At 35.3% G+C, this 18994-nt stretch overlaps 1 protein-coding gene across 4 annotated transcripts in view; it reads right to left on the bottom strand.

Annotated features, from left to right (window-relative positions):
- ITGA4 (integrin subunit alpha 4) overlaps positions 1–18682 on the bottom strand; it is a 222109-nt gene extending 203427 nt beyond the window's left edge. The window contains exon 1 of one of the 4 annotated variants that reach the window (XR_010380637.1): positions 16931–18682. The gene's annotated coding sequence lies outside the window, so the exon portion shown is untranslated. The remainder of the gene's footprint in view (positions 1–16930) is intronic. The other 3 variants (XR_004136757.2, XM_064484950.1, XM_010991496.3) reach the window with 3 other exon arrangements.
- Between the last annotated feature and the right edge of the window lie 312 nt (positions 18683–18994).

Raw genomic sequence — 18994 nt, 5'->3', positions numbered from 1 at the left:
ACCAAACAACCAGTTTAGATCATTATTCATGCTTTACTCACTGAATTTATTAAATATTTGATTGAACAGACCAAATCAACATCTGATTTTTACAGTATATAAAGCTATATGCCTCAAAAGAAATAGCTTTTCCTATGATTTATGGTCAGATTTACTGAATAACTATGTTCTCAAGTTGGTATTGAAGGAAATCAACCAAACCAGTGGTCTGATATCATTCCTGTGCATTAGAGGGAGTATACTGCTAACTTACTCTCACTTTTAATCAATTTTTAGTTTGTTTCCTCCCTAGTGAGAGCCACGTCTGACTCATCTTTCTGTCTCCCCAGAGTGTCTATCATACAGTCTGTGTAAGTAAAGTATGTGAACTCAAATGGGACAAGCAGAGAGGCCACACATGTAGCTCACTAGAGAAAGTACTGAGCAACACAGATGTGTTTAGGTTATGATCACGTTGAGATACAGGTGCATGGTATTGAACTCCTTTTTTTTTTTCAGTACTGGAAAGGAATAATCATATTTAGAAAAGTAATATTTTCTGATGTGGGGATACAAATTCTACTCAAAAATTTATATGGTTATTTTTCTATCTCCTCCAGTAAGATGTACTTCTTGAGAATTATTATGACCCTCAACTTGAGTAGACATATTATTCCTTAAAACACACATATACACAGTGTGTTCCTACCTCTTGGTCTGGCATTCCTTGTATAAGCTGAAAATGTTTCTCCAGCTATCAAAGCGGTCTAATACTGGATTAGAATTTGAGTTAAAATCAAAGATCTCAAGTGGCATATTTTGGGAAACATCAATAAGCTGACCTCACAGTTCAGATGGGTAATGTGTACACATTACACAGATACAGGTTTAGCCACATGCAGGGATGGGATTTTTATGCCTACATTAGTCACTGACACTAAAGACCAATGCCAAACTCTTATTAATAGCCACAGCATAGGATACAGTCTGCCTGAATACAATAAATAGTATAATAATGCCTGCTTCATTACAAGGACATCCTGAAAACAAGTGCACATAAGTGTTATTTTCAATAATTAGAAAATTGTCGCAGCAATCCAGCAGACATTGGATGAGGGCCTGAACTGTTATAACAGTATTGAGATTGGAGAGAAGTAGACAATTTTGAGACACAGGTCATAGAACTGACAGATCTTGGTGGTCCACTGGATGTAGGAAAAAGAAAGGAATCAGTTTCACACTTGACAGCATGTGTGGACAGTGGCACCATTTACTGAGATCAGGAGCACAGAAAGAGAAGCAGATTCGCAGCTTGGAAGGAAGGAGAAGACTGAGAAGATAAGTGTAGTTTGGGATGTGTTGGAGGTGTGCATGCAAATGAGGCTATCCAATAAATAGAATAAGGAGCTAGACTGGGAGAACAAATCTGGAGATAATAGAACACAGGCAATCACTGAAGCCAGGAGTGTGTCTAAGATCACTCCAGAAGATAATGTAGAGTAAGAAGAAGGGCAAGCACAGGAAAATGGTTCTCTGTATCATTAAACTGGTCTCTAAGAGATGTTCCCTTATTGAAACTTCAAAATATTGAAAATATGCACTTTGATAGCATTAAGTGATGTTGTTTAACAATGGTAAGTTGGTAAGACTGTAAATTAATTTTGCTTTCTAACCTTTTCAACATCCTTTTGTTTCACAGTGTGGTTTCCTCAAGTTACCACACACATAGCTCCCTGGGCTGTGGAGGCCAGTCAGTTTCACTTTATGCCACACAAACAAGCATGAGGCATGAGGTTAAGTCCTAACCACATATCTTGTTATTTCTTGTGTTTTAGAAAACACAGACCTGCACAATCAAGTGATTCAACTGGAATTACAAACATCTTCTAATTTTTCACAGATAAAATTACCTGGGGAAATGAATGTGATACTTGTTTCACAGTTGCCCATTTTTAAACTTCCTCTCCAGTTTTTCCACATTGGCCAACAAGAAAAGTAGTAACTGATTTGGGTTTTTGTTTTGGCAACACCTTTAAGAGTTTTCAGGACCTCACCAATCATAGTATCTTATCTCTTAAAGAACTGTTATCCAAAATATACAAAGAACTCTTAAAATTCAACAAGAAGAAAATGAAGAATCTGATGAAAAATTGGTATAATCTCAACTCGGGGCCAAGATGGCAGAGTAGAAGGACGCTCATAGCTCACCCTCTCCCACAAATACACCAGAACTCACATCCATGGACCCACCCAACCAACCAGAGCACCTGCTGAACTCCAACAGAACATCGCCCTCTTCAAAAGACAAGGACGCCATGAATCTGGTAGGAGAAAAGGAAAAAAGAAAGAAGAAAAAGCAAAACAGTGTGGGACCAGTCCTGCGGTGAAGGAGTGGCAAAGGAGGAATAGTGCTCATTCGCTGAAACTCCCCCTCTTCAACAGAGAGGCCAGTGGGACGGAGGGGGAGCCTCCAAAGCTCGGATCTGCCCAGAGCACCCCTTGACTGACACAACTAAGTTAAACAGGCACAAAGGGTCCCTGTGACACCCAGCCTGAGACGAAAGCCGGCAGCGAGGGGACAGGACAGGCTGCCTGAGCAGGGTAGAGGACTGGGACAGCTGCACTGAGGCAGCCCTGGGGGACTGCAGGGTGCTGCACACCCTGGCTGGGAGGGGATACAGAGCAGAATAATCGGGGTCCCCCATGAACTACATAAAAGAAAAAGCAACACTGCTGGTGTGCCTTGGGAGGAGGGGCACCATAGCCTTTGTCTCCTCAGACCCGCAGCGCCATTACTGGCACTTCTACGAAAAGAAAGGCAGGGCGCAGCCACAGCCGCCATATCCTCTCGTGCACAGCGCTCGGGTAGGGGCAGGGCCAAGACCTGAATCAGCACCTAGGAGGGCTCCGCAACCTCCTAGGCAGACTGAGATTTGTTTACAACACAAGGCGGATAGGATCTTTCTGCCCTGGTACCCCAGAGAACTTGTGCTGCCAAGACAAACAAGGAGCTGAGTTTGGGCACAGAGCATAGGCGAGGATGTTCTGAGGTCTTCCCCGAGCCCGCCTATGGAGCGCCGACCCAAGGCGAAGCAGGCAGCTGCAAAGAGCAGCAGAGCAACTGGCGCTGGGAGAGGGCGGATGGCCATCCACCTTCCTGGCAGGAGCACAGCACCTGACTGCGCTACTGGGAGGGGGCGCGATCCACCCACCTACACACCCCCCCCAACCAGCGCAGCATCTGACTGCGGCATCTGGGAGGGGGAGTGACCTGCCTGCCCACCATGTAAGAGCTCAGATCCTGACCCAGTGTTGGGAGGGGGTGCAATCTACTTGCCAACCAGCACTGGGAGCAGCACAGACAAGGTTACCAACAGAGGGCCTCTGGAAACAGCAAGCTCAGTTCATGAAACAGGGGGAAGACAGAAAGACTCCTTGATAAAATAATTAAGAGTGCACAGTCTCCGCGAGAACACATCTTTTTTTTTTTTTCAATCTTTTATCTGTTCTATTTTCTATTACCTTTTTTAATCTTTACTTTTTAAACAATTGTATATGTCTACAGTTTTAATCCCTTTAAAATTTTTCTTTTAAAATCTTTTTATTATTACTATTTTTTAAAATCCACCTCATTTCATTTTTATTTCTCTTGGTTTTGATCTCCAGTTATTCATTATACACAGGTTTCAAATACTGTTTTTTGATTTTTTTTCTCCTTTTTTTAAGGTTTTTAAAAGATGTCTTAACTAAATTGCTATCCTGCTTCAACTTCCTCTTCTATTATTGATTATACACTGTTTTCAAACCTTTTTCCTCCCTTCTTTGAAAATTCTCCGTTGTTTCATCTTTTTTAAAGATCTCCAGTTACTGATTATACACAGGTCTCAAATATTATTTTCTGATCTTTTCTCCTTTTTTTAAGGTTTTTAAAAGACATCTCAATTCAATTGCTATTCTGCTTCAACTTTCTCTTCTATTATTGATTACACAGTGTTTTCAAAACTTTTTTTTCCTCCAGTCTTTCAAAATTCTCTTTTTTTTTTTTTAAGTTTTAATCCTGCATAGGCTTTAGATAAATAAACTCCTTAAGGACCGCAATAGATAACTGATACTCCTTAAGCCACAGTGCCAGAAAGATATGAACAGTATGAAGAAACAGAGGAACTATTCCCAATTAAAAGAGCAAGAGAAATCCCCTGAAAGCACCATCAAGGAAATAGACATTGATGGCCTACTAGATCAAGATTTCAAACAAGGACTGATCAAAGTATTGAAGGAAATAAAAGAGATAGTGTTTAGAGATATAAAATATGTCAAAAATGAAACTGAAGCTATAGAGAAGAGCCAAATAGAATTAGTAAACTCATTGGCTGAAATGAGAGCTGACCTAAAGGCTGTACAAAGCAGGCTAGATAATGCAGAGGAATGAATAAGTGATCTAGAAGACAGGACTACAGAAAGCAGCCAATCAGAGCAGCTGAGAGAAAAACAAATTAAAAAACTATGAAAACAATATAAGGGACCAATGGGATAATATAAAGCGTGCCAATCTATGCATAATAGGGTTTTCAGAAGGGGACGAAAGAACAAAGGGGATTGAAAAGGTACTGGAAGAAATCATGACTGAAAACTTCCCAAACTTAAAGAAGGAATCAGATATCCAAGTGGAGGAAGTTCAGAGGGTCCCAAACAGGAAGAACCCAAACAGATCCACACCAAGACATCATAATCAAGACGGCCAGAGTCAAGGATAAAGAAATGATCCTAAAGGCAGCAAGAGAAAAACAAAGAGTAAGTTACAAGGGAACCCCCAAAAGGCTCTCAGCTTATTTCTCTGTACAAACACCACAGGCCAGAAGGGAGTAGCAAGATATATTCGAAGTCCTGAAAGAAAAAAAGATGCAGCCTAGGATACTTTATCCAGCAAGGCTATCCCTTAGAATAGAAGGAGAGATAAAGAATTTCACAGACAAGGAAAAACTAAAAGAGTTTAGCAACATTAAACCCATGCTAAAAGAAATACTGACAGGTCTACTCTAAATAGAAAAGAAGCAGGATGCAACAAAAATGAGAAACCCATAACTGGAAAGGTGATAACTATCATGAATTACAAATAGATTAAACACAAAATTGTAAAAGAAGACATCTAAATCATTAAGAGTGGGAGAGGGAAGCAAGAAAATATAGAGTATTTTTTTTCTTTTTTAATTTTTTTTGTTCTCGGTAGGATGGGTTTGAGCTTTTATTACTATCTGTTTAATACAAAGAGTTATAGTAATGGGTTAACAGACTTACAAAAAAGGGTAACCACAAGCCAAAAACTTACAAGTGTGTTACAAAAACTAAATAAAATCCAAGATAATACAAAGGAAAATTACCAAACCACAAAAGGAAGAAGAAAGGAACAAAGAGGAAATATCAAATCAACTGCAAAAATAAGTTCAAAATGGCAATAAACACACACCTATCATTAATTACTGTGAATGTTAATGGACTAAGTGCTCCAGTTAAAAGACATAGAGTGGCAGACTGGATAATAAAGCAAGAACCTTCAATATGCTGCATACAAGAGACCCACTTTAGGGAGAAGGACACATATAGATTGATAGTGAAAGGATGGAAAAGGATATTCCATGCAAACAGAAAACCCAAAAAAGCAGGTGTAGCAGTACTTATTTCAGACAAAATAGACTTTAAAACAAAGGCCATGAAGAAAGATAAAGGAGGACATTTTATAATGTTTAAGGGAGTAATATAAGACGAGGATATTACACTCCTTAATATACATGCACCCAACATAGGAGCACCTAAGTACATAAAACAGTTACTAACAGAGATAAAGGGGGAAATTGATGGAAAGACAACCATTGTCGGAGATTTTAACACCACACTAACATCACTAGACGGATCTTCTGGACAGAAAATAAATAGGCAAGAGACAAATTAAATGATACAATAGAAAAATTAGATTTGATGGATATTTTCAGAGCATTACACCCCCAGAAAAATAGGATATACATTCTTTTCAAGTGTACATGGAACATTTTCTAGGACTGACCATGTACTTGGGCATAAAACAAGCCTCAACAATTTTAAGAAGATAGAAATTATCTCAAGCATCTTTACTGACCACAATGCCATGAAACTAGAAATCAACAAGAGACACAACGGAGGGGGAAAAAAAGGCTAACAAGGAGATTAAACAACATGCTATTAAAAAACCAATGGGTCGATGAGGAAATCAAAGTTGAAATTAAAAAATACCTTGAGACAAATGAAAATGAAAACACAACCACACAAAATTTATGGGACGCAGCAAACGCAGTGCTAAAAGAGAGAAGTTTATAGCGATATAGGCCTTCCTCAAAAAAGAACAATCTCAAATAAACAATCTAACCCACCAGCTAAGAGAATCAGAAAAATAAGAGCAAAAACACCCAAAAGTCAGCAGAAGGAAGGAAATAACGATCAGGGAGGAAATAAATAAAATAGAGATTTAAAAAAAAAAAAACAGAAAAAAGTCAATAAAACCAAAAGCTGGTTTTTTGAAAGAGTAAATAAGATCGACAAACCTCTGGCCAAACTCACAATGAAGAAAAAAGAAAGAGCACAAATAAGCAGAATAAGGAAGGAAAATGGAGAATTTACAACAAGTAACATAGAAATACAGAATATCATACGAGAATATTACGAAAAACTATATGGAACCAAAATGGATAACCTAGAGGAGATGGACAAGTTTCTGGAAATATACAGTCTACCAAGACTGAATCAAGAAGAAGCTGACCACTTGAACAAACCGATCACTAGAAATGAAATCGAAATAGCAATAAAAAAAAAAAACCCTCCCTACAAATAAAAGTCCAAGACCAGACAGCTTCACCGGGGAATTCTACCAAACATACAAAGAACTCACACCAGTCCTTCTCAAACTCTTCCAGGAGACTGAAAAAGAGGGAATACTCCCAAACTCATTCTATGAAGCCACCATCACCCTGATACCAAAATCAGGCAAAACCACCACCAAAAAAGATAATTACAGACCAGTATCACTGATGAACATAGATTCAAAAATCCTTACCAAAATATTAGCAAGTAGAATCCAACAGCACATAAAAAAGATTATACATCATGACCAAGTTGGGTTCATCCCAGGGACACAGGATGGTTCAACATATGCAAATCAATCAATGTAATACATCACATCAACAAGAGAAGGGACAAAAATAGATGCAGAAAAAGCATTTGATAAAATTAAACACCCATTTATGATAAAAACTCTCACCAAAGTGGGTATAGAGGGAACATATCTCAACAAAATAAAAGCTATAGATGACAAACCTACAGCCAGCATAGTACCCAATGGTGAAAAACTCAAAAGCTTCCCACTAAAATTTGGGACAAGACGAGGCTGTCCACTCTCACCACTCCTATTCAACATAGTCTTGAAAGTCCTAGCCACAGCAATCAGGCAAGAGAGAGAAATAAAAGGGATCTAAATTGGAAAAGAAGAGGTGAAAGTGTCACTATATGCAGATGACATGATACTATATATAGAAAACCCTAAAAGGTCCACATAGAAACTACTAGAAATAATCGAAGAATTCAGCAAGGTAGCAGGTTACAAGATTAATGTTCAAAAATCAGTTGCATTTCTTTACACTAAAATGAATCAACAGAAAAAAAAAAGTAAAGAAACAATCCCCTTTAAAATAGAACTCAAAGTTATAAAATACCTAGGAATAAATCTAACCAAGGAGGTGAAAGACTTATACACGGAAAACTATAAAACACTGATTAAGAAAATTAAAGAAGAAAATTTTAAAAATGGAAAGATATCCCATGTTCGTGGATTGGAAGAATCAATATTGTTAAAATGGTCATACTGCCCAAGGCAATCTACAGATTTAATGCAATCCCTATCCAATTACCCAGGACATATTTCACAGAACTAGAACAAATCATAATAAAATTTATATGGAACCACAAAAGACCCAGAATTGCCAAAACATTACTGAAGAAAAAGAAAGGCTAGAGGAGTAACTCTCCCAGACTTCAGACAATACTATAGAGCTACAGTAATCAAATCAGCATGGTATTGGTACAAAAACAGACATATGGGCCAATGGAACAAAATACAGAGCCCAGAAATGAACCCACAAACTTTTGGTCAACTAATCTTCGACAAAGGAGGCAAGAATATACAATGGAATAAAGACAGTCTCTTCAGCAAATGGTGTTGGGAAAACTGGACAGTAGCATGTAAATCAATGAAGCTATAACACTCCCTTACACCACACACAAAAATAAACTCAAAATGGATCAAAGACTTAAACATAAGACAAGATACAATAAACCTCCTAGAAGAAAATATAGGCAAAACATTATCTCACATACATATCAAAAATGTTCTCCTAGGGCAGTCTACCCAAGCAATAGAAATAAAAGCAAGAATAAACAATGGGACCTAATGAAACTTACAAGTTTCTGCACAGCAAAGGAAACCATAAGTAAAACAAAAAGACAACCTATGGAATGGGAGAAAATTTTTGCAAATGAAACCGACAAAGGCTTGATCTCCAGAATATATAAGCAGCTCATACGACTTAATAAGAAAAAAAACAAACAACCCAATCCAAAAATGGGCAAAAGACATAAACAAGCAATTCTCCAAGGAAGACATACAAATGATCAATAGGCACATGAAAAAATGCTCAATATCACTAATTATCAGAGAAATGCAAATCAAAACTACAATGAGGTATCATCTCACATCAGTCAGAATGGCCATCATTCAAAAGTCCACAAATGACAAATGCTGGAGAGGCTATGGAGAAAAGGGAACCCTCCTTCACTGCTGGTGGGAACGTAGTTTGGTGCAGCCACTGTGGAAAACAGTATGGAGATTCCTCAAAAGACTAGGAATAGACTTACCATATGACCCAGGAATCCCACTCTTGGGCATATATCCAGAAGGAACCCTACTTCAAAAAGACACCTGCACCCCAATGTTCATAGCAGCACTATTTACAATAGGCAAGACATGGAGACAGCCTAAATGCCCAACAACAGATGACTGGATAAAGAAGTGGTGGTATATTTATATGATGGAATACTATTCTGCCTTAAAAACCGACAACATAATGCCATTTGCATCAACATGGATATTCCTGGAGAATGTCGTTCTATGTGAAGTAAGCCAGAAAGAGAAATAAAAATACCATATGAGATCACTCATATGTGAATCTTAAAAAAAAAAAAAAAAAACATAAATACAAAACAGAAACAGACTCATTGTCAGAATACAAACTTGTGGTTGCCAAGGAGGCGGGGGGTAGGAAGGGACAGACTGGGATTGCAAAATGTAGAAGATAAACAAGATTATACTGTACAGCACAGGGAAATATATACAAGATCTTGTGGTAGCTCACAGTGAAAAAACAATGTGACAATGATGTATGTTCATGTATAACTGGAAAATTGTGCTCTACACTGGAATTTGACACAACATTGTAAAATGACTATAACTCAGTAAAAAATGTTTTAAAAAATGGGTATAATCTGAACAGACACCTCACCAAAGAAGCTGACAAATAAATATTTGAAGAAATGTTCAACAGCATATGTTATTAGGGAATTTCAAATTAAAACAACAGTGACATTACTATATACCTAGGTAAAATGTCAAAATCCAAAACACTGACACTAAAGGATGTGGAGCAATACAAACTCTCATTCTTTGCTGGTGAGAATGCAAAATGATACAGTCACTTTGGAAGACCATTTGGCCGTTTTGTACAAAATGGAACATACTATTACCATATGATCCAGCAATCATTGTTTGTTGGTATAAACCCAAATGAACTGAAAAATTATGTCCACAAAAGCCTAAATATAGATACTTAAAGCAGTTTTATTCATAATTGCCAAAATGTGGAATGAATCAAGATGTCTTTCAGTAGGTGAGTGGATAAATAAATTGTGGTACAACCCGAAAATGAAAAATTATTTACTGGAAGAAAAGAAACAAGCAATCAAGCCATGAAAAGACAGGTAGGAAACCAATGTATATTACTAAGTGAAATAATTCAATCTTAAAAGACTCACACTGCATGATTCCAACTACATGACAATCTTGAAAAAGCAAAACTATGGAGACAGTAAAACATTAGTAGTTGCCACGGTTTGTGGGGAGAAAGGGGTGAGCAGGCAGAGCACAGAGGATTTTTAGGGCAGTGAAACTATTTTTGCATGATATTACAACATTTGTCAAAGCCAGAAAATGTACAACACCAAGAATAAACCCTAATATAAACTCTGGACTTTTGGTGATAATGATGTGTGTTAATGTACATTCACCAATTATAACAAATGTACAACTCTGGTGAGGGAAGTTGATAGTGGAGGAGGCTGTACATGTATAGAGAGAGGGACTACATGGGAACTTGGTACTTTCTACCCAATTTTGCTGTGAAGCTAAAATTACTCTAGATAATAAATTTTATTAATTAAAAAAGGAAAAAAACTATTTCTGTATTCAATTAAAATAGAAATGCCTGCACTTGCAATTGTGTTATTTTCTTCAAAAATAAAACAAACAAAAAATCCTGGTTATTCACCTACAACATTATTTGCCATTTTAACTTTGTTAAAATCAATCTGTTGTTATACAATATTAAGGTAATTACTTCCAAATATTTGACATTCCATAATTGTTGGTTTCTTAAGGAGTATCTATCTTCATTGGTTTTAAATATTTTACATCCCTTTTCCTTTTAGGGTAAAGTGTCTCTGTATTTCTTCTTGTGTTTTGAAATAGTTCACCTTCAAATACACACAGCTGAGTGGTATATTCCTTTATATCTCATAAAATGTACTAGAGATTAAATTTTTACCAGTCCCTAATCCCTGAAGTATACAAACAAGAGCTTTATAAATCAACCTATGCTAGTTAATAGTTTTCTTCTGTAAACTCCTACTTGCCTTAGGTTCTTACTTTATTGTTAAGCACAAGAAAGCAGAAAAATTAGAAGTATCAATATATCACTGCAGATCTGTAGAAATCAACTTATAGATTAACATTCATCATTTTTATTTCCATGGAGTAGCAATTAATCATTAAAAGTAACCAAGTTTGAATCTTAGTCATTCCATCATTTGTTTTCTTCATTGCTATGACTGACTAAAGATGGAAATAAAAATGCTGACCTAATTTTTAGCTCTTATTCTAAGTCTCTGGACACATACTTACAACCTCCAAATGATACAGAATTTCAATTCTATCATTAAAATGTGACCTCAAGAAAATTTCCAGAACAGTATCATGTAACAAATATGACATATATGCACAAAGAGAGAGAGATTGTATATGAGAACAAGATAAAAAAGAAATTCAAAAATCTTCTTTTACCAGTATTTCCACAAGTAAAAAAAAAAAAAAAAGCAAAAATTAATATTAAATAAAATGGAGATTAAATGGATACAGATACATTATCTAACATAATCTCAGTTTAAAATAAAATCTTGTAAAGATGTTGATTTTCTGTGGCATCCTATGTGTCTTTCTTCCAGTTTGCTAAGTTTTGATGAGATGAGACAGTGGAGGCAGAAGTGATGATTACCAAGAGAGGAGGGGGTATGGCTGGCATTAAAGTGCGTAGACAGGGATGAGTTGGGATTTTTAGATTAACCATGTTTTACAGAAATAAAGAAAAATTTGGTACAAAATTATTCTCTTTCTTTTTGGTCCCACAGTATTCACATTTGTGTTGTATTATGGTTTGAAATATGTAGAAAATACTGAATAAAATGTTTATATCCTATCTAGATCTACTGCCCATGAATGAGACTATCTACAATATCATATAGTTCAACTAATTGACTCAATGTCTGAATGAAACTGTCTTAAAAAATACAGTAGCTATTCTCTGATTCTTTAAAAACTTGACACTGTCTACCTAGCATCCTTTCTTTTAGGACTCTACCCCAACCCCATCCACAGTATTGTTTAGTCATGTGATTTGAATTGTGTGTACTGCTAACCTATGTACCCTCCCCGTTCCTAGACTCATTGGAAGTTCCTCTTTGGGCCTACCTTCACCCATGATGACTTGTTCAAAAGGGAGAGATGTGACCAAGGCCAAGTCTTCCCAGAATTTTAGCAAAGATATCATATGATTTTAGAAATATGCAGGTTATACAAAGAATCTTTAAGCTTTGTGAAACAATGTAAAGGAAAAATTGAATATAGGGAAAAGCACACAATATTTCTGTTATGGATAAGACTCAAAATTGATAAAACATTCTCTCCAAATTAATTCATACATACTATTCATCTGGGCCAAAATAAACTTAAAAATACTTAAGACCAGAATGTTCAGTTTATCTGAAAGGATAAACACGATAGTAGTTCAGATGGAACAGATGGATTAGATTTAAAAGTAAAAAATGTGGAAGTATTAGGAAAACTGTTAAGAGCAAGTAGTATCTAAGTCTCGAAGTGGAAAGCTTCTGGTTTGACATCAAAAGATCATAAAGCATAAAAAATAGAGAGTTGACTACGTATTTGTATGGAAGGATATACAAAATCAAAAGACAAATGAATCACTGAAGAAAGATATTTAAAACCTATGTGAGAGATATAGAGATAATAGTCATAATATACAAAGAAATAGCACATATCACAAACATACAAAAAACTCCACAGGAATAAATGGTTGCATGACATGAAATGGCAATTCCAAAGAAAATTAATGACTAATAATCATGTAAAAGATGACCAACAAAAATACCAATTGATGTGATATCATCTTTTATCCATCAGAGTAACAAAGATATAAAAACACTGGCAATGCCAAGTTTTGAGGAGTGTATAAGGAAATAAGTTTTCTCATATATTTTTGGTGGTAGTGTAAATTAGTTCAGTATTTAGGGATGGCAATATTTATTGTAACATTACAATCACAGCAAAAATATTCTCAAACCACTGAAATGTCCAGCAAGAGAGACTTAGTTAACAAAGTAAGATATAACAATAAAATGAGTATCAAATATTCATTAAAACATGTAAGAGATCTTTATAATTTTATGTGAAAAGAAATTCCTACCATATTATAGAGTAAGAAACATAAATTACCAAAATGGCTATAAAATCATCTTAAGAAAGACATGAGCAGCCATTGCTGACTTCAAAAATGGAAGGCAATGAATGTGGGCAGTCTTTAGAAGCTGTGAAAGGACTATAACCCTCAGTTACACTAGTCCTTAAGGGGGAAAGTGTCCTGTGTTATCAGAGATCCCTATATGGTATAGTTTCCAGGAATGCATTCTAGACATAAACAAGGACTGTCTCTACTATTCCAGGAAGTGGAAAGACAACAAATCAGCATTTGAGTGAACACTGCAATGTACCCTATAAGCAACCACTGGGTCAGGGTACAAGGCAAATGATGATTCTAATAGAACTAGGGGGAAAGTACCAAACAGAATTTAACACATTGCTTCCTAACTTATCTTTGTTTATGATTCTGTAAGGGGCTAACTGTTTTCCTTAATTCTGTAATGAAAAAGAATTAGAGGAGATAGGAGGAATAGGAATAATTTGGCTCTCAGTGAATTCTCAGTAAATGATTACTGAACTGCAAAAAATAAAATAGACAAAGTTGATATACCTTTAGTTAGACTCACCAAGAAAAAAAGAGAGGACTCAAATAAATGAAATCAGAAATGGAAGAGATGTTACAACTTATACCACAGAAATATCAAAAAATAGATACTACAACAACCATATGCTAACAAATTGGACCTAGAATAAATAAATTCCTAAAAACAATCTTCTACGGCTGAATCATGAAAAACAGAAAATTTGAAAAGACCCACTACTAGCAAGGAGACTGAATCAGTAATCAAAAACCTCCCAACAAACAAAAGTTCAGGATGAGATGGCTTCACTGGTGAATTCTACCAAATATTCAAAGAAGAATTAATGCCAATCCTTCTCAAACTCTTCCAAAAAACAGAAGAGAAGGGAATACTTCCAAACTCATTTTACAAAGTCAGCATAATCCTGATACCAAAACCAGACAAGGACACCACAAGAAATATTACAGGCCAGTATTCCTGATGAACATAGTTTCAAAAATCCTCAACAAAATATTAACAAGCCAAATTCAACAGCACATTAAAAGGATCATACACCATAAACAAGTGAGATCTATCCCAGGGATGCAAGGATGGTTCAACATTTGCAAATCAATGTGATACACTACATTAACAAAATGAAGGATAAAAATCATATGATCAACTCAATCAACACAAAAAAAGTATTTGACAAAATTCAACATCCACTTATGATAACAATTCTCAACAAAGTGGGTACAGAGGAAACATACTTCAACATAATAAAAGCCATATATGATAAACTCGTGGCTAACATCATACTCAATAATGAAAACCTAAAAGCTTTTCCTCAAAGATCAGAAACAAGACAAGAATGCCCAGTTTCACTACTTTTATTCAAAATAGTATTGAAAGTCCTAGCCACAGCATTTAGGCATAATAAAGAAATAAAAGGCATATAAATTAGAAAAAATACTAAAACTGTTACTCTTTGCAGATGACATAATATTATATATGGAGAACCCTAAAGACTCCACCAAAAAACTGTCAGAATAAATACATTTAGTAAAGTTGCAGGATACAAAATCAATATACAGAAATCTGTTGCATTTCTATACACTAATGACAAATTACCAGAAAAATTAAGAAAATAATTCCATTTAAAATTATATCCAAAAAAATAAAGTACCTAGGGGAAAAGTATTTTTATTATTCACTGAAATACACTGAAACTGTAAAACATTGGTGAAAGAAACTGAAGGCACAAATATATGGAAAGATATTCTATATTCATGGATTGGAAGAATTAATATTGTTAAATTCAAAGCAATCTACAGATTCAATGCAATCCCTATCGAAGTTCCAATGACATATATACACAATGGAATATTATTCAGTCATAAAAAAGAAGGAAATCTTGTCATTTGTAACAACATGGACAGACATTGCGGGTATTATGCTAAGTGAAATAAGTTAGACAGAAAAAAACAAATATCAAATTGTATCACCTACATGTGGAATCTGAAAGCCAAAAAACTCCAAAAAAACAAGCTCATAATACAGAGAAAAGATTAGTGGTTGCCAGAGGTGGGGAGTGGAGGTGGGCAAAATTGATGAAGGGGATCCAAAGGTACAAGCTTCCAGTAAAATAAATGAGTCTTGAGGATGTTACGTACAGCATGGCAACTAAGGTTAATAATACTGTATTGCATATTTGAAAGTTGCCACAAGAGTAGATCTTAAAAGTTCTCATCACAAGAAAAAAATTCTGTAACTATGTATAGTAACAGATGTTAACTAGGCTTATTGTGGTGATCATTTTGCAATATACACAAATTTCAAGTCATTATATTGTACACCTTCCTAAAAGAAAACAAAGGTAAAACATTTTCAGACATAAATTTTAGCAATGTTCTCCTAGGGCAGTCTACCCACACAATAGAAATAAAAGCAAAAGTAAACAAATGAAACCCAATTAAATGTATAAGTTTTTGCACAGTAAAGGAAACCATAAGCAAAACAAAAAGACAACCTACAGAATGGGAGAAAATATTTGCAAACCATAAGACTGACAAGGGCTTAATTTTCAGAATATATAAACAGCTCATACAACTTAATAACAAAACAAACAACCCAACCCAAAAATGGAAAGAAGACCTGAACAAGCAATTCTTCAATGAAGACATACAAATGGCCAATAGGCACATGAAAAAAGTTGTAGTATATTTATGCAATAGAATACTACTCAGCTATAAAAAAGAATAAAATAATGTCATTTGCAGCAACATGGATGGACCTGGAGATTGTCATTCTAAGTGAAGTAAGCCAGAAAGAAAAATACTACACGGTATCACTCATGTGGATTCTAAAAAAAAGACACAAATGAACTAACAGAACAGAAACAAACTCACAGACATAGAAACAAACTTGTGGTTACCAAGGGGAAGAGGGTGGGAAGGGATAAACTGGGAGTCCAAGATTTGCAGATACTAGATACTATATATAAAATAGATAAACAAGTTTCTACTGTGTAGAACAGGGAACTATATTCAATATTTTATAGTAACCTATAATGAAAAAGAATATGAAAAGAAATATATGTACGTGCATGTGTGACTGAAACAAAATGCTGTATACCAGAAATTGATACAAAGTTGTTAAACTGACTATATTTCAATAAAAAATGGAAAAAAATACATAGTTTTTTAAAAAATAAGTACTCCTTCATAATAAACTAATTTCAAATAATAAACAGAAGTATAATTTTAGTTTTTTTGAATAATGTATCTTTGGACATTTAATATTTTCAAACTTAAAACACAGCTCCTTTTGGTGAAGGAAAGCTCAAGTAATATATAATATAAACATAATATAAACAAACATTATGCACACTCATAATTTAGTTAGCTTTAATATATATTCTGAAATTGGTATATTCTAAGATCACATAAGAAAAATCATTTGTTTTACGAGGATGCCTCCAGCCAATAGTAACTTATGCCACCACTCCCACCATTCTGTTTTAGGATATATTTGGGCTCACAAACATATAATTAAAATGCTTTGTCAAACAATAAAATACCAGGATTTTAGATGGAGACTTATTTATCAAGAATGAAAATATAAAGAATGACAAAAAAGGTTCTAAAACTCAATTTTAAAATTCACAGAGCCACTGCCACAAGAAACGTTTATAATCAAAGGTTTGACTTTCTCCTTTTCTGTCTTGCTATCTTTTGCACCAGTTACGTTATGAAATACGGCCACATCAACTCTAAAGTAGAAGATCATCCCATTCCATCAAAGAAAATCAAGTAACCTGAAAAGGTCTCACCTCTATGTGGTGGAGAATTATCCTCCAACTGTCAGCTGGCCATGTTTCAAGGATCCGCTTGATCAAGGCTTCCAATCTTTTGAAAAGAAGTATCAAAAGCCAAATAGTATTGCCCTGCAGTCACACAGAAATCCGTGGACCTGAAAATCACAAATACAGCATATTGAAAGATCTGTTATTTGACACCAAGTCAGCCTCCCGAAAATAGTGCCCTTACCATGGCAGTCGGTGTTAAACAATAAATAGCAAAGTTTCCTTTGTAAATCCCTGCCTTCTCTTTCAGGAACATGCTGCTAAAATGATTCTGACTGAGCATTCAAGGATCTGGGGAGCCGGGCTTAGAATCACCTTTTATAAGAGCCTAATGTACGTATGTGCTACTAAACAAGACTCAACTTCTACGTCTTCAAGAACTGCCACTGTGACTCAGAATTCATGTATTCAGTAAATATAATCTGGAAAATTATGTAAAATATGATCTTTCATCAATAAAAACTTGTGTCACAAGGTAAGAAGATACTGAGTGACTAAATGATTATTTAGTTATGTTCCCTCTTACTCAGTACTAAATAAAGTAGCCAAAAAAGAGTGAGTTCATCCTCCTTACGAATAAGCAGGAAAAGAACAAGTAAGTACCGAGCACACCTGCATTAACGAATGGTATAGGGTAGAGCTATGAAATAGGTCTTGTTCTCTTGATGCTATTTTGCAAAGCATTTTGTAAGAATTTGTAAAAATTAAATCTTGTTCTTTGCATGGCCAAAGATTACTTAATATTAGTTAAAGGTAGATCTTTAACAGAAAAATCACTTTGACAAAGAAAATACTTCGGTTTGTGTTTTGCATATGAGTGAGGAGACTACCATTTCTACATTGCTTTCTAATCGACCCCATGGAAACCTCATATTGGGCTGGTAGTTGGCCTAAATGAAACGTCTGATAGTGAAGGTCAAATTAAATATCATCAAACCTTTAAAAAAAACTTAAACTGTGCAAAATTAACCAGAAGCCAAGAAGTAACTATTTGGCACTGGGAGTATTTAGAAAGATAAGAAAAAGAAGACAGTTTGGGCAATTATCTTATGTTCTGTGTCCACTTTTTAAAGGGGGGAAATAATCACTACATCTCAATGTATTAAATGCTTTAAGCCAGAATTGACCACATTTTAGCCTTCCCTGTTTCCTTAAAGCTAATTGTAGGCTGTCGGCAACATGAATCCTAAACTATAGGAGTTTTGAGTAAAACAGGTACTCACAGAGCCCTACTATGACAAAAAATAGCAGAAACCTACACAGATTGTAATTTGATGAATTTTGAGAACAAGAGCGAAAATAGCCCAAACGTCAGCAGTGGTGTTTAAATGGAGAATATATGGATTGTTCTTCGGTTCTGAAGGATGAAGAAGTAGGAATATGAGGGGAATTAATTTCTACAGCAAAGTCCATCTCCAAAACGTTTCTTAGAAGGATTGGCTTCGTCTGTTGTTCAGAGACTTGTCTGATTATAAGGACCACCTACCACACTTGTAAAAAATATGGATCCCCAGCAATGTTCTCCACCCCTCACCCCCACTCTAATTCTTATCCAGTAGGGCTGGAATGACACCACAATCCATATTTTTGGTAGGAGCTCAGGTAATCTTACAACATTATAATGAAGCAGATTTAGGAAACTTTCCCAGTCTCTTTAATTTTTCAACTGTGCACTTGACCAACACACCTGATAACTAATCAATCAGTATGGAATAAAGAAAACCATCCTCATTCAAGTGAACAAGAGCCAGGAAAGAACACATCATATGTTGTTTCAATGGCACCAGTCAGGAAACAGAATGGTTAGTTTATGATTTTTGCCCTCTCAAATATTACTATTATCATTTTATTAATGATAATGCTAACCAAAATTGATTACTAAAAGTCATAGCATGTTTTCATCCTGTTATTTGACATGGATATGTTTTCATTTAAATAAAATAATTAAAGAAATATATTTGGTGTCTTATTCCAAGTCTTGATCCCATTTTCCTAAATCTTCTCCAAAACAGCAGTTTAATAATTCTCAAC

The sequence above is a fragment of the Camelus dromedarius genome, chromosome 4 (genome assembly GCF_036321535.1).
Source record: "Camelus dromedarius isolate mCamDro1 chromosome 4, mCamDro1.pat, whole genome shotgun sequence".
NCBI lineage: Eukaryota > Metazoa > Chordata > Mammalia > Artiodactyla > Camelidae > Camelus > Camelus dromedarius.
Note: the sequence above shows the minus strand (reverse complement) of the source record. Positions and strands in the feature narration are given on the sequence as shown.